The 15,014-nt window shown below is 40.5% G+C and overlaps 1 protein-coding gene across 2 annotated transcripts in view; it reads right to left on the bottom strand.

Annotated features, from left to right (window-relative positions):
• The window catches only part of pea15 (proliferation and apoptosis adaptor protein 15), a 66,618-nt gene that overhangs the window by 50,414 nt on the left and 1,190 nt on the right, over nt 1–15,014 (bottom strand). The window lies entirely within an intron of this gene.

Below are 15,014 nucleotides of genomic sequence, written 5' to 3'. Positions count from 1 at the left end.
TGGCTTCTGAAGTTGAATGTAGATATAAATGTCTCATTTAAGGTAATAAATACATTATCACTTATTAAGTAAGTTCTTTATACACCACTGAAAACAGTTATGGATGATTTGATGGTGACTTTAAAGGAAAGAAGAGTATGTTGGCTTTCAACTCCAACTGTTTTTGTGTTTCAGAGTAATTCTGCCAATATGAAGTGTAAAATCTGAATGATCTCAGGCCAGATCCTGTAGAGGACACAACTGTGTGTCCTGATGGCTCTCTCTCTCTCTGACTCAATGCCACACAGGGGATTGTGGTTAATGTAGTTTGAGTGGGAGTCATGTGCCGTTTGGTCAGATGGATTGTAGGCTGTCAGTTTCACACAGCTCAGGGTTCGTGCTTAGATATCAGAGAGTGAGATGTCATACTGCTTTATAGGTTAGACAGTTTAGAGAGTATTTGTCAGAGCAGTATTACACATTTATTGTTTTAATCTACAAACACTTACAGTAGAGGATGACACACCTACATAATCTTCATAATCTTCTAGTTCATTTTTGCATGAGTTTACTTTTATAGTTTCACTGTCCATCAAAGGCTTCCATTTAGCCTGGATGCCAGCCCGTTACTGGTCTTCAGTAACGTAATCCTCACGTCATCAAAGTGCGCTTGTCAAAGATGACTGCAGCTGGAGAATTGAGATGTATAGATTCCGCTGTCGCGTCTTTTTAAAAAAAAAAAAAATAGACAGCGCATTCCTTTTAATAGACAAACAGAGAACTGCAATCAAGGCATTTGTCGATCAGAAAGATATTTTTGGCGTCCTTCCTACATGATTCGGGAAAAGTGTAACTTATCAGCTGGCTCTGACTGTCGTTAAGAAGATGGGACGTAATGAAAAGCCTGTGGTCGTTGCGGTTTCTCCTTTGGTGGCACTCATGGAGAAGTAAGTAAAAGAAGTAACACTCATTATTTAACTTCTAAAGTAAATAAAGTAGGCTACGTTCTGTATTTGAAAACTGCGCTATGCAAAGGAGTTGACTTACGCGTTGCTCTGATTGGTTGGTAGGTCTACCGACTATCCAATTGAGTGCAGAGGTTTTTTTTTTTCCTGGTTCGGTTACGACACGCCTCATAATCAAAGCCTAATAGAGCGGTTTCAGACTCATATTCTTTCTTGAATATGAGTATGATGAAGTCAGGCTAGCTTCCATTTGTATTAGGAGTGTAAATTTGCTCTGACAGCTATTAGCATATTAATATTCACCATTCTTGACTTTGGCTCACAATTAGCTTGTTCTAATATGATTTTAATAAAAAATAAGGTTGAATTTAGGGTTGGGGCCGATCCGATCCAATATCGGTATCGGGACCGATACCAGCGTAATTCACGTATCGGATTTCCCTGATCCAACCTGCGGAGAAAACCAATATTTATGAGCCATGTCTGCGCTTTAACGTTGTCTGCTGAAATGACTCCAAAAGTGATTCCCGCCGGGCCTGTTAGTCTGCTAGCTGGCTGCAAACTGTGGAATGGATACCCTGAACGGAGGTGCAGCTCAATCATAGACTGTAAAAAATAGGGCTCAATGAGACACACAGACCCCCGCTCAGGAAATCCATTCCGCAGTTTGCAGCCAGCTAGCATAGCATTGAGCTACCAACATGTTAACTGTGTGAAAATCCTATGGTGGAAATACTTCACACTGGAAACACCGCAGCAGAGCAAGACCGCAAAATGCAATGTTTGCAAAGCCGTATAAATTAAACTATTTGTCTGTGATGCATGTTTGCAATTCGCAGTCCAGAAGAGAAAGAGAGAGATCTCTCACGCGGTGCCACAGCAAGCACAACACGACAGCCCTAATGAGTGACGACAGAGGAAACGTAGCCTGGTTACACTTTAGATATGTGATATTAGTCTGATTTCCAAAGATTAAAGAATATAATGAGATAAAAAAAAAAAAAACAATAGCCGCATTCTGTCTAGCCAACTTCCTTCCCATCGCGGCGGTGCTCTGTCATTTCTCCCTAAAACTCAAACTTTAAGACAGAATCAGCACGATCTGTGATTGTTGTAAAATGCAGTCTCTGCTGTTGCTAAATTGCGGGACGCTTTTAATAATAAAAAGAGCTATTAAAAGCACAAAATTTGCGCAAGAGATGCTGTTCCCAATGCGGCGCGCGCTCCGAAACAGACCACAACAAGACAAGCAAATTATACTCTGGGCTTCATATGCGCGTCTAAACGATCAAATGTAGCCTGCACAAGAAAAATGTCAAACCGACCGGCTTGAAGATTAACACTTAAACCACCATTTATGTCTAAAATGAACGTAGTTATGGAAATAGTTGGGAGAAAATATGGTGCATCAGTAGACTATAAATCTGAACTTGTTCTTAAAGGGACTCTGTGTAGATTTTTAGGTATTTTATTATCTGAAATCAATATTTTTATTCATAAATATGTCCTCAATGGTGTACAAATACCTCTGCAAATTATCTGACTTATCCTCGTAAATGAAGAATTTATTATCTTTATGTACATGGGACGGGTAGGTTCACGGAGGCTTCCATGTCCGTTCCGCCATCTTGAAAACTATAATAGCAGAGAGGGTCAAAAAGTACCACCAGCCAAACGCGTTTCCACAACGCGTTTTCGTTCAGACTCAGAGCCATCGTCACGTCACATTGAGAGGCGCATTCCCTGCAAGTTTAAACGGCTGCATTGCACTCCTATGATTGCTGATTGCTCTTTTGCTCTATTATTTGTTGCGGACCATATGCCGAGTCACAGGAGAATGCATCCTCATCGCAAAAAAAGGCCAGACTTGAACGAAAAAGGAAACGTGACCGGAGATTGCAAAAAACACGGCCATTAATTTTTCCGTCATAAAATTAATCGGATATGGTTCGATTTTCTGCGTTTTTCGCATCCAGAGCCAGCATTTTGAGAGGTCTTTTGACAATTCAGGGCCGGGGGAGCTCGTCCTCAAATCATTGAACATTATGCGCCGTGCTTTCAGTTTCGGTTTTCAATTCGATCAAGTGTTTATGTTCTCTTCTCTATAGCTATTGGATTATGAAATTAATAAACCTCCCCTTTCAATCAGATTGAAATTTAGGATCGAATAAGGTGTGATTGAGCAGCCTATTCGATAACTAATGTATTATTTGGGCACAATATACACAATACATACACAATAACAGCCTAGCTGTTCTGTCTGCCCAGCGCTTCCACAGGGCCGCGCGCGGGTGTGTGTGTGTTTGTGTGTGTCCATACCTGGTCCATACCAGACACACTGCCAGTCTCCGTTCAGAATCGATTGGTTCACGGAAATTGGTGGTCTTGTTTTTAATATGTGGCTCCAGAATCGCTAGCAAAGCATCAAACTGTCCCGCTGACATTCTGAGGTAAATTTTGAATCGCTCAGGATAAATCCTCTCGGCGCAATTTCAGGATTGGATGGATATTTTCTATTTCTTCTCTTTTCAATATGAGAGAGGGCAAAAATCATGCTCACTGCTTGACGAATCCATTTGGTATTTTTGCGTTTTTTCCCGCAAAGGTTTAATAAATACGCAACGGACTCGGTGTGCAAGGTTTCTATGCGTGACGAATTTTTAGGCTGACGTACAGGAAAATACGCATACGAAAATTTCGTACTCAGTGTGCAATGGCCTTAAATATCGGGATAGCGTTTTCAACCGTGGAAATAGCTAATGCAGCAGAAAGATTTCAGAAGAGACGCTGAAGTTGCCTGCTTTCTCCTCGACAGGTTAGTCAATGTTACAGTCTGACTTAATTTTTTTGTCATTGCTTGGTTGTGTACTTTATTATATAGACAGTATAACATTTATAGGTAAAAAAGTTAAACAAGGTCTTTGATGAATAGCAGCTATTGACTACTTTACTCGCAGCTATTGTGAAGGAAGGTGCTAAAAACAAGGTTTGTAAGTTAATTCTTTATAACCTATAAATTCAGTAAGAATATAGAGATAATGATTGTAAGAAAATATTGCTCTCTGTAAGATTTTCTATAGCTTTCTTTTTATATATAAATGATCAATTAGCTAAAATTGTGATTTTGCTATGTGGATAAGATTGTACAGAGAATTAAAATTAATTTATACAGCTAGACACATAAATTGTACACATAAGTTAACACATAAGTTGCTGTTTTTTTTTTAAGTTACAAACCTGTTCACCCGGAGAAAAACTCGATGAAGTGATACTACAAGACATCCTGTCATAGCATTTTTGGTACATAACGGCAACCGTAGATGCAATACGCACTTGAAAATGCGAGGCGCTGGAGAGCAAAATTCGTTTGGATGCAAAATAATATTTAACCACTAGATGGGGGTATTTCCTACACAGAGTCCCTTTAAAGGGGCAGTATAAATGTGATTGCGACATTACTGAGAATCAAACAACAAAAGGCAAAGAGAAAATCACTCAGCTCTTGAAATAATTACTTCAGCTTTAATAAGCATAAATCTATCTATGATAAACTTTGCAGTGCTATTTTACTTTTGATTACTTTATTATAATCCTTTTTAGACCATAGGCCTACCTGAATAATGTTAGTAGACCTTCCTGAAATTAAAGCACTTTGTAGGACTGGATAATGTGTACCTTTGTTTAATTGTCTATCTATTGTTTAATATATATATATTGACATACATACGTACATATCATCCTTGCCTGTAGAGAGGAGTTTATTTCAGCATCATATAAAATCAATAATAATGATAAATAATATTAAAGCAAACACAGCTCTGGTATCGGAAAAGTATCGGTATCGGCCGATATCCAAAGTCAGGTATCGGGATCGGATCGGAAGTGAAAAAATGTGGATCGGTGCATCCCTAGTTGCATTTGTTAAAGGTGGGGTATGTGACCATTTTTTTTAAAAAATCACTTGGAATCCTATCCCTAACCACTTACAGCCAGAGTTAGAAGCACTGAAATAAAAATTAAGCAGTTTAATCATCTGTGGAACGGGCAGAACTAAAAAAAATCCAGCCAATCATTTCCAAGACCACATACAATCATTGGACTGTAAGTGTGTCAATCAAACAGTTCTACCATACCCCCATCCCCCTCGTGCGCGTCCCTTTCATACAAATCACATACCTCTATGTGTTTATGAAGCATAGGGTTCTTTATTCAACTCCAAAGAACCTTTTATGCTAAAAAGGTTAATGACAAGAAAGAACCCTTTTGGCACAAAGGTTATGTATAGGCTATTATTCATTCATATATTACATTATTCTGCAATATTTTGTAGTTGTAATTAAAATATTGCTTATTAAACTGTTGTAGTAACTTAACATCACATTTTAATCATGCTGATTTTTGGAGGAGAAAAACTGAAATGGCACTCTTCATGTGATATTGATTAACTATAAAAAAATGATATAAATATATACATTTTCTAACCCCCATATCTTGAATTTTTGATCATTTACATGCACATTCATAAATACATTTTGGGGTCTTGATATTTGTCAATAATATGAAATAATTAATCCGGAAAGGACAAAACAAATGATATTGAATGAACCCAAAAGGTTCCTTTTTCCTGGTTAGAAAGAACTCTAAAGGGTTCTTATTATTGAAGCCTTAAAAAGGGTTCTGTATAGAAATTTTTAGGGGTTCCAAATACATAGTGCTGATAGAACCTTTTAAGGTTCTATATAGAACCCTTTCTTCAAAGAGTGTAGAAAACAAATACATTTGAAAAATATTTTCATAGTGAACAACTATACAGCATCTTGGTCAAAAGTATACAACATTTACTACATTTTAAAATACAAATGTTGTATTTGTTAACATTAGTTAATGCACAGTAAACTAACGTGAAAAATGAAAAATTCGATTTTTACTAACTAATGCTTACAAAGATTAATAAATGCTTCAAAAAATGTATTGCTCACTGTTATTTCATGTAGATCGCTATCTTTAGAAACACTCATTCCCAGTCAGGATTAACATGGTTCTGTCCTTTCAAAAGAGATGCTGTGCCTTCAGACTAAAGATCAATTGATCCACACATCATCAAACATGACATCATTGAGGGTATAGGAAAGCCGTTGCCATGACAACTCCCATCCGCTTCATCTAAACCGTGTTGTGAAAATGAAATCTGCTGTGAGTTACACTAGCTAGTATCAGGTAATTTGATCAAAGCTTTAAGAGAGAATTCAAACACATAAAAATTAAAAAAATCATGTGTAACAAAAATGAAGTTATTTGTTTTGATCTATACAATAGAATGGTCTTTGGGACCTCATTGAATTTCATTGTATGCATGAAAAACATACATTTTGCAAAAAATACTTTTGTGTTCAACAAGAGAAAGACACTCATGTCTACAAGTGTGGAAGGACATTTTTTTAATTTCTTCCTGAAATATACATTTTATAATTCTTCTTCGATTAAGAGTAGTTTGTTAAAAAAAAACATACTTTATTCATTTCTTCAATTGCATATTTTTTATTAAAAATGTCTGTGTTATTTTAGTTTCAATGAGAATCTACTACAGTTTTTTTTTAATATTTCAAATTTTCAATATTTTATATTTTTTACATTATTGTTTTTAGTATTTTAGTACATCAAGTTAAACTAAATGAAATGTTGATTTGGCATTAGCAACTAGTTGAAATAAAAAAAAATATTTCAGTTTATTATTGTATATGTCAAGTAACAATGTGTTTGTTTGTTTGCTAGTTGTATTATTGTTGTTGTTGTTGTTGTGTTAGGCTTAGTTTTAGTTAATAGTCCTGTAAATCTTTTGATAAATCGATCAGGGAAGAGAAAATTCTCTGCATTTGATATTTCAATTATCTTAATTTCAAAAGCAGCTTTAGTGAAACCCCCAAGAGCACTGTATTCACTGATCAGTGCACCATTTTTGTAAACAATTTTATCAGAAAGACTGGTTCAGTTTTCTGTAAATTAACAAATGGAAAGATTAGCTCACAGTGTGCTGTAAACAAGTTAAGCTCACACTATTCTAAGATATTACATATATGCTTATATTTATTTGTTTCCAAATAAAACAGCGAGCAGTGCATTGTTGCCTCTACTTAATAACTCCCACTTCAACACCCACCATCACTCAAGCACAAACACACATACTGTGCTTCGGTCCTTGGCAGATGCTTTCAGTAGTACCATAATTTGAGAGCAGAAGTCTGAACTGAATCAGGTCTTATCAAATCCAATTATTCCAAGCGAGACATTTCATTTGGCTGAAGAGGGAGTGAATTATGAGGGTGCTGTGTGCATGTGTTTGTGAGTGTGTACCTGCGAGCATCTCAGTATGTGAATGTGAGAGAAATCGCAGAGGGCAGATTGGTTGGCCACTCACTCGGCAACCATTAGTCGACAGATTTGTTTTTGTGTGTGTAGAATCCTTTGATGTGTTTGCAGTCTGAACAACTTCCTAACTTCCTAAAGATGTTCTACAACGCACATTTATAGTATGATAGCTATGTTTCCATCAAAAGTTAGAATTTAACTTATGCCTATAATGGAATATTGCATAAAACAAGCACTTTCCATATTCATAAGAAAAAAGAATTCTTATGAAGTCACGGATCGGTTCATACCTCGGTTCAGAGTCAGACATCAAGGCTTGGTACAAGTTCAGTACAAAGGAGGAAAACAAAAATGCAGAAGGCATTTTTTATGCATTTCTCAGGCTGTATCACCTAGTATTACTACATTTGAGTAATTCATGTAATTAACATATTACTATTGGAGCATTCTCTCTCCCTCTCTCTCTCTCTCTCTCTCTCTCTCTCTCTCTCTCTCTCTCTCTCTCTCTTAATAAAGTTTTATTAATAAAGTAAAGGCATAGAACCAGATTACTGCATGAACAATATTTTATATAATTACTGTAGTTTATTCATTAAATTAATAAAAAAGACCTTGAGATATGTTTGGTAATTGTACCTGAATGAATTTAAAATTAATTTGCTATATTTCAGAACAATATTTTTGTTTTCCTTAAAATTGTAATTAACAACTTTATTCTCATCTGAATTATAAAAAATCTATTTCTGTTTATAAAACGGTCAGTTCAAATCCTTCATTCTGATTGGTCAAGAGCTGTGCTTTATTCAGAATCAGAATCAGAATGGGTTTATTCGCCCTGAATGTTTGTACATACAAGGAATTTACTTTGGCCGGATGGTGCAAACATATAACATACAGCATATAGGGTACATACTATAATAACACAAAAGTGTGCCCACATGGGGTACCTAATAAAGTAATAGTTGGAGAAATTGTTAATTATTTATGGGGATTATAAAAAAGGTATTGGGTGGATTTTTTTATAATTATAGGCTGGTTGTTTATACACACTGAAGACAAACATCGGTGTTCAAACACCTTGTAAAATGAATTTTGCATAATATGTCCCGTTTAAAGACTGACTGTAAACATTTGCCAACATTAAAGAGTTAGTTCACCCAAAAATGAAAATTAAGTCATTAATTACTCACCCCCATGCTGTACCAACCCCGTAAGACCTTCGTTCATCTTCGGAACACAAATAAAGATATTTTTGATTGAATCTGAGGGCTGTATCACTCTTCCATAGACAGCCTGAGGGACTGCCTCTTGACGGCCCAGAAAGTCATTAAAAGAAAAGGTTTAAATATTCCATGTGCCTACAGTGGCTCAACTATAACTTTATCAAGCGACGAGACTACTTTTTGTGCGAAAAAAAAACGTAAATAACGACTTTATTCGACTTTCCATTACTTCCTTATGGGCGCATGCGCGAGAACTGAGACGAGACCGTTCTTCTTCGACTACTTTTTGTTACCGGCTGCTCACCGCTTAGGAGTTTTACCGCCCCCTACCGTATAAGATGACGTACTGCTTGTAAACAGAACGTTTTGCGCCTCCGGCTATATCAGTACGTCATCTTATACGGTAGGGGGCGGTAAAACTCCTAAGCGGTGAGCAGCCGGTAACAAAAAGTAGTCGAAGAAGAAGAACGGTCTCGTCTCAGTTCTCGCGCATGCGCCCATAAGGAAGTAATGGAAAGTCGAATAAAGTCGTTATTTACGGGTTTTTTTTCGCACAAAAAGTAGTCTCGTCGCTTGATAAAGTTATAGTTGAGCCACTGTAGGCACATGGAATATTTAAACCTTTTCTTTTAATGACTTTCTGGGCCGTCAAGAGGCAGTCCCTCAGGCTGTCTATGGAAGAGTGATCCAGCCCTCAGATTCAATCAAAAATATCTTTATTTGTGTTCCGAAGATGAACGATGGTCTTACGGGGTTGGTACAGCATGGGGGTGAGTAATTAATGACTTAATTTTCATTTTTGGGTGAACTAACCCTTTAAGCAAAGTTAGCAACAGTCTCACAGAGACACAGCATGCAGCGTAGGTTTCGTTTTGTGTGGAAACAGGGTGGAAGGCTGTTTTACAACCTGCTGAGGGAAATTATAGGAATGAATCTATGAATTGAATTAATATGAATGGATTTCTGAAGGGAATGACTGGTTTTAATTGAATTTTATTTTAATATTAATGGCATGTAATGCCTAATAAACCAGTGTTTATTAGCGCAGCTGCATTGTGTAGAGCCGTGACCAGGGCGAGACCTCCTAGAAAGTTTTTTTTTGGGGTTAAGACCAATGTGAAAAATTGCAATGTGCTTCTAATTTTATTTGTTAGCTGTTGTATATAAAACAAAATTAAATTTGGGTGTGTGTAAAGGCTGTACACAATAACTATAACAATAACTACACTATTAACTCCTTACCACCTGAAGGCATTTTTAATGATTGCACATGATTTCAAGTGGCATACTTAAAAGTAATGGCTAATAACACGACCAGAAAAAGTTTCAGCAAGTAGCCTAAGCCTACATACACTAATTTAACAGAAAGTAAAATTTTGATCATGTTTGGGTCTTCTTATGTTACACTATTACAACATTGAAAATGTAATGAAATGTATTTATTTATTTAGTTATTTTTCATGCTTGACATGATGTCAACTGCATCTGGGCCAAATGTTGTGTTGATATCTCAAAGCAATCAAAAGTTATGGCATTTGGAACCATGGTAGCCTTTTTATCAAAAGTCCAAAAACGAATCCAAAAAAGTGATCTGTTCAATAGGCAGATCATGATGACAAGAAATCGGTGGTCAGTATCGACTGTAAAAATGCTGATTGGATCATCCCCACCAGTCAGTTTAAAAAAAAAAAAACAACTTTGCTATAGATCAGATGTGATGTGAACCTTTGACTGTTTAAATCAATCGACAGAGGATAGATTCAGCTCGACCTTGTGAGTGAGACTGGACCGGATGTAAAATTGCACGGTCATTCTATCACTCAGCAGAGATTGAACAGCAGGACTAAGATTTACCAGAGAGAACCACCACAAACACACACACACTTTAACAGTAAACCTGAAACCCCAAATAGATCTTATGTAACAAAACTCAAGAGAGACTTGCACTAGAACACTCCTCGTCAAGTGCTTTTGTTTGCAATCCAGTGTCATTCTGTATTATGCCAAAATAACATTTCCAGAAATCCAACAAACACTTGACAGGACCAAAAGCAAGTGACAGCCTTTCTAAAAACTTCAATGTAAATGCATAGACAGTTGAATTAGGGTGAATTGAATTAACTTGGTCCTGACTGGTATATTTCAAATTCTGAAAATTTCAGAACCATGATAACTTCATTTTCTTTACAAAAAATGCTGAAAAAAGGGAAAACTAGGCAATGACATTCCTGTAGCTCAAACAGTAGAGTATGGCATGAGCAATACCAAGAGATCATCATGGGTTTGATTCCCAGGGAATTCATGAACTGATCAAATGTATAACTTGAAAGCTTGAAAGCACAGCTTTGGATAAAAGCATCTGCCAAATGTATAAATGTAAATGAAGACTGGACAGTTATTCCAGTCAAATATCAAAGAAAAGGCAGCAAACTTTTTTTCAAATAACCAGAGACAGCAGTGAAGATAATAAAACTGGTAACTGCTGGACAATAATAATAATTAAAAAAACTAACATCTGCATAGGTGAACACAATTTAGATCAATGATTCAACTAATGCCTAACTGCCTAATTCAACTACATTTTACCAAGTGTAAGAGAAGAAAACTGTTACTTACAGTAACATAGCAAAAGATAAGGAAGACATTTTGCTTCTCCCTTGATAAGTATCTTGCTATTGTCACAGTCTTCGTCTGCACCATCCTGTCTGCGTCTCCTGCACTACACTTCCCAGGATCCTCTCGTCACCCTATCCCGTGTTCACTCCCTCATCAGCCACCTGTTCCTCGTCATCGTCATCTGTTTCACCTGTCTTCACCTCATTATGTTTGATTCTTCTGTGTATTTAGTTCCCTCAGTTTCCTTCAGTCTTGGTCGATCGATGTTAATGTTACGCTGTGTTCTGCCTGTCTTCTGTTTATTTATTATTAAACCCTTATATTGGAGCTTTTTGGACTCTGCTTGTCTGTCTGCCTGCACCTAACCCGTGACAGATCGATCGACCCCCAAATTGGGACTAAAACATGGATTCCTTCGTGGCGGTTCAGCTTCTCTGCCTAGAGCAGGGGAACCGCTCACTCGAGGACCACTTGGCGGATTTCCTCTCCCTCGTCCCAGCCACATCTTTCCCGGACGACAGCCTCTGCAGCTTCCTATATGCTGGCCTCAACACCGCCACCAGAGAGCTGTTGTCCGGGGAGGGTCCTCTGTGGAACTTCGCTGCCTATGTGGAGTGGGTGCTGGTGTCATGTGGATCTTCTTTCACCGTTGACGACGGCACCAGCCCCACTCCAACGCCTGAGATCTCCTCCTCGCTGGTTCCGTCCAGCCCCGTCCAGCCTGCCCCAGAGACCGTCCAGCCTGCCCCAGAGACCGTCCAGCCAGCGCCTGAGACCGTCCAGCCAGCGCCTGAGACCGTCCAGCCAGCCCCAGAGACCGTCCAGCCAGCCCCAGAGACCGTCCAGCCTGCCCCAGAGACCGTCCAGCCAGCGCCTGAGACCGTCCAGCCAGCGCCAGAGACCGTCCAGCCCGCACCAGAGACCGTCCAGCCCGCACCAGAGCCCGAGACCGTCCAGCCAGAGCCCGAGACCGTCCAGCCAGAGCCAGAGCCCGAGACCGTCCAGCCAGAGCCAGAGCCCGAGACCGTCCAGCCAGAGCCAGAGCCCGAGACCGTCCAGCCAGAGCCAGAGCCCGAGACCGTCCAGCCAGAGCCAGAGCCCGAGACCGTCCAGCCAGAGCCAGAGCCCGAGACCGTCCAGCCAGAGCCAGAGCCCGAGACCGTCCAGCCAGAGCCAGAGCCCGAGACCGTCCAGCCAGAGCCCGAGACCGTCCAGCCAGAGCCAGAGCCCGAGACCGTCCAGCCAGAGCCAGTGCCCGAGACCGTCCAGCCAGAGCCAGAGCCCGAGACCGTCCAACCAGAGCCCGAGACCAGGATCCCACCCAGCCTCCCTCTCCCACCTCCTCCCGTCATGCATCCGTCAGCCCCTCCGTCTGCCAGCTCCCCTGACCCAGCTGGGTCGTTGGATCCCCGGCCTTCGCTTCACACCTCCTCTATCTGGACACTTCCTCGGCCCCCGGTCCCATCGGATCCCCCGTGGCTGCTACCTCCCTCAGCTCCTCCATGGTCCCACAGTCCACCAGCTCGGCCAGGCTCCCTCGTCCCTCCGAACTCCCTGCACTCCCTCGTCATCCTCCCTTCACCTTTGGACTTCCTTCCCTTGGCTCCGCCCCGTCATGTCACCCCCCCGGTTCAGTTGGACTCCTCACTCCCTCCAGTCACCCGTCAGCCCTCACGCACTCTGACCTCACCGTGTCCCTCTGTGCCCCTGTCAGCACTTCGGTCACCAGAGCCTGCGGTGTCCCCTTGCTCCCTCGGTCCCTCCTCAGCACCCATCATCGTCGGTCCCTCAGCTACACCCTGGTCTCCTCTCCCATCCGCTCCGCCCCTGTCAGTCGGCCCCCTGGTGTTGCCAGCCCCACTACCATCGGCTCCACCAGGGGTCCTCCCTCCAGCTGCTCCGCCCTGGTCTCGCCCTCATCATGCTCCGCCCTGGTCTCGCCCTCAGCCTGCTCCGCCCTGGTCTCGCCCTCAGCCTGCTCCGCCCTGGTCTCACCCTCAGCCTGCTCCGCCCTGGTCTCGCCCTCAGCCTGCTCCGCCCTGGCCACGCCCTCAGCCTGCTCCGCCCTGGCCACGCCCTCAGCCTGCTTTGCCCTGGGGACGCCCTCAGCCTGCTCCGCCCTGGTCTCGCCCTCAGCCTGCTCCACCCTGGCCACGCCCTCAGCCTGCTCCGCCCTGGCCACGCCCCGCCCAGCCCCCAGTTCGTCCCCCCTCCTTCCTCTGTTATGCGGCGTGAGGTCACGCCTCCCGGGAGGGGGGAGTTCTGTCACAGTCTTCGTCTGCACCATCCTGTCTGCGTCTCCTGCACTACACTTCCCAGGATCCTCTCGTCACCCTATCCCGTGTTCACTCCCTCATCAGCCACCTGTTCCTCGTCATCGTCATCTGTTTCACCTGTCTTCACCTCATTATGTTTGATTCTTCTGTGTATTTAGTTCCCTCAGTTTCCTTCAGTCTTGGTCGATCGATGTTAATGTTACGCTGTGTTCTGCCTGTCTTCTGTTTATTTATTATTAAACCCTTATATTGGAGCTTTTTGGACTCTGCTTGTCTGTCTGCCTGCACCTAACCCGTGACAGCTATATTCCAACTATGAAAGAATATTTTTTATTTTTATTATTTAGCATTCAGATTTGTTTTTTTCCCCATGACAACAGACAACATATGGAATCTTATGGGTATTAATATTCAATTTGAAGTGTAATATGCAAAATGGCAGTGCAATATGTAAAATGGAAACGTATTTCTGTATTTAAAAATATAAATTATTTTAAATTCTGTACATTTCCATACAAAATGTGCAAAGTTTGGAGAAAAATTTAAATTCAATTTAAATTCAATATAATTGACATTTTCTACACTACTTTTAACATATAATTTAAACGTATATTTTAAAGCTGCAGTCCGCAGTTTTTCCTCTTTGTCGCCATCTCTGTTCAAAACCTGAAATTGCAGTCATTCATGGAATTATCAACTTTACGCGAGTTATACCTCAACACCCTTGGCACGGCACTATGACCAATATAATAATTTTCACCCTAAAATGTAATCTGAACTAGTAAGTAATATCCACTTTTATTCTAATGACCAACTGAAAAAAAAAGCATTGCAGTAAATTGCACTGATTAAATCTAACGATCGATTATCAAATCACGTCAAACCATGCAAATTATAATTTGTTCTCAAATTGTTAAAGGGAAAGTTCACCCCAAAATGAAAATTCTGTCAGTAATTACTCACCCTCATGTTGTTCCAACCCCGTGAGACTTCCGTTCTCTATCTTCAGAACTCGCGGACTTGGTGTTGTTGTGTGGCAGTGCTCGACATTGCCACCTAGCTGCCTGGAGTGCATACTACATTGAATTTCACACACTTTTCCATAACCATATGCACGCGGATTTGCTACAAACTCATCTAAACGCAGAATAAAAAGTGATAACGCAACACCACTTTTGCGTTTTCTCTTCAGAATCGTTTCCGTGTAAACATAGCCTTACTGGCAGATAAACAGTGAAATGGCAATGTTCCTGAATATTTTGCGTGTCCATCAGTGATTTCATTTTAATTTGGACCCTTTGCAACATTAAAACATAGGCTACATTTATATTACAAGCCTATATTAAATTAATGTAGAAAATGGAAAATTATATTATTGATTTTGAATTAGCATTTTTCTCCAAACATTGCACATTTGGTAAGGAAAATTTATTTAAATACAGAAATACACTGCCTAAGCTTCCATTCACATCAGTTGCTTTAGATGATCTGCCATTTTTCTGTTTTGCCTGTAAGTTCATGACTCTCTTTAGGGGGAAAGACTGAAGACTGCCAGGGCCGGAAGAAAACACTATAGCTGGGGTTTGGCT

The sequence above is a fragment of the Pimephales promelas genome, chromosome 1 (assembly GCF_988280905.1).
Source record: "Pimephales promelas chromosome 1, fPimPro1.hap1.1, whole genome shotgun sequence".
NCBI classification, from domain to species: domain Eukaryota; kingdom Metazoa; phylum Chordata; class Actinopteri; order Cypriniformes; family Leuciscidae; genus Pimephales; species Pimephales promelas.
The sequence above is the reverse complement of the archived record's forward strand: the minus strand, read 5'-3'. Positions and strand labels throughout refer to the sequence as shown.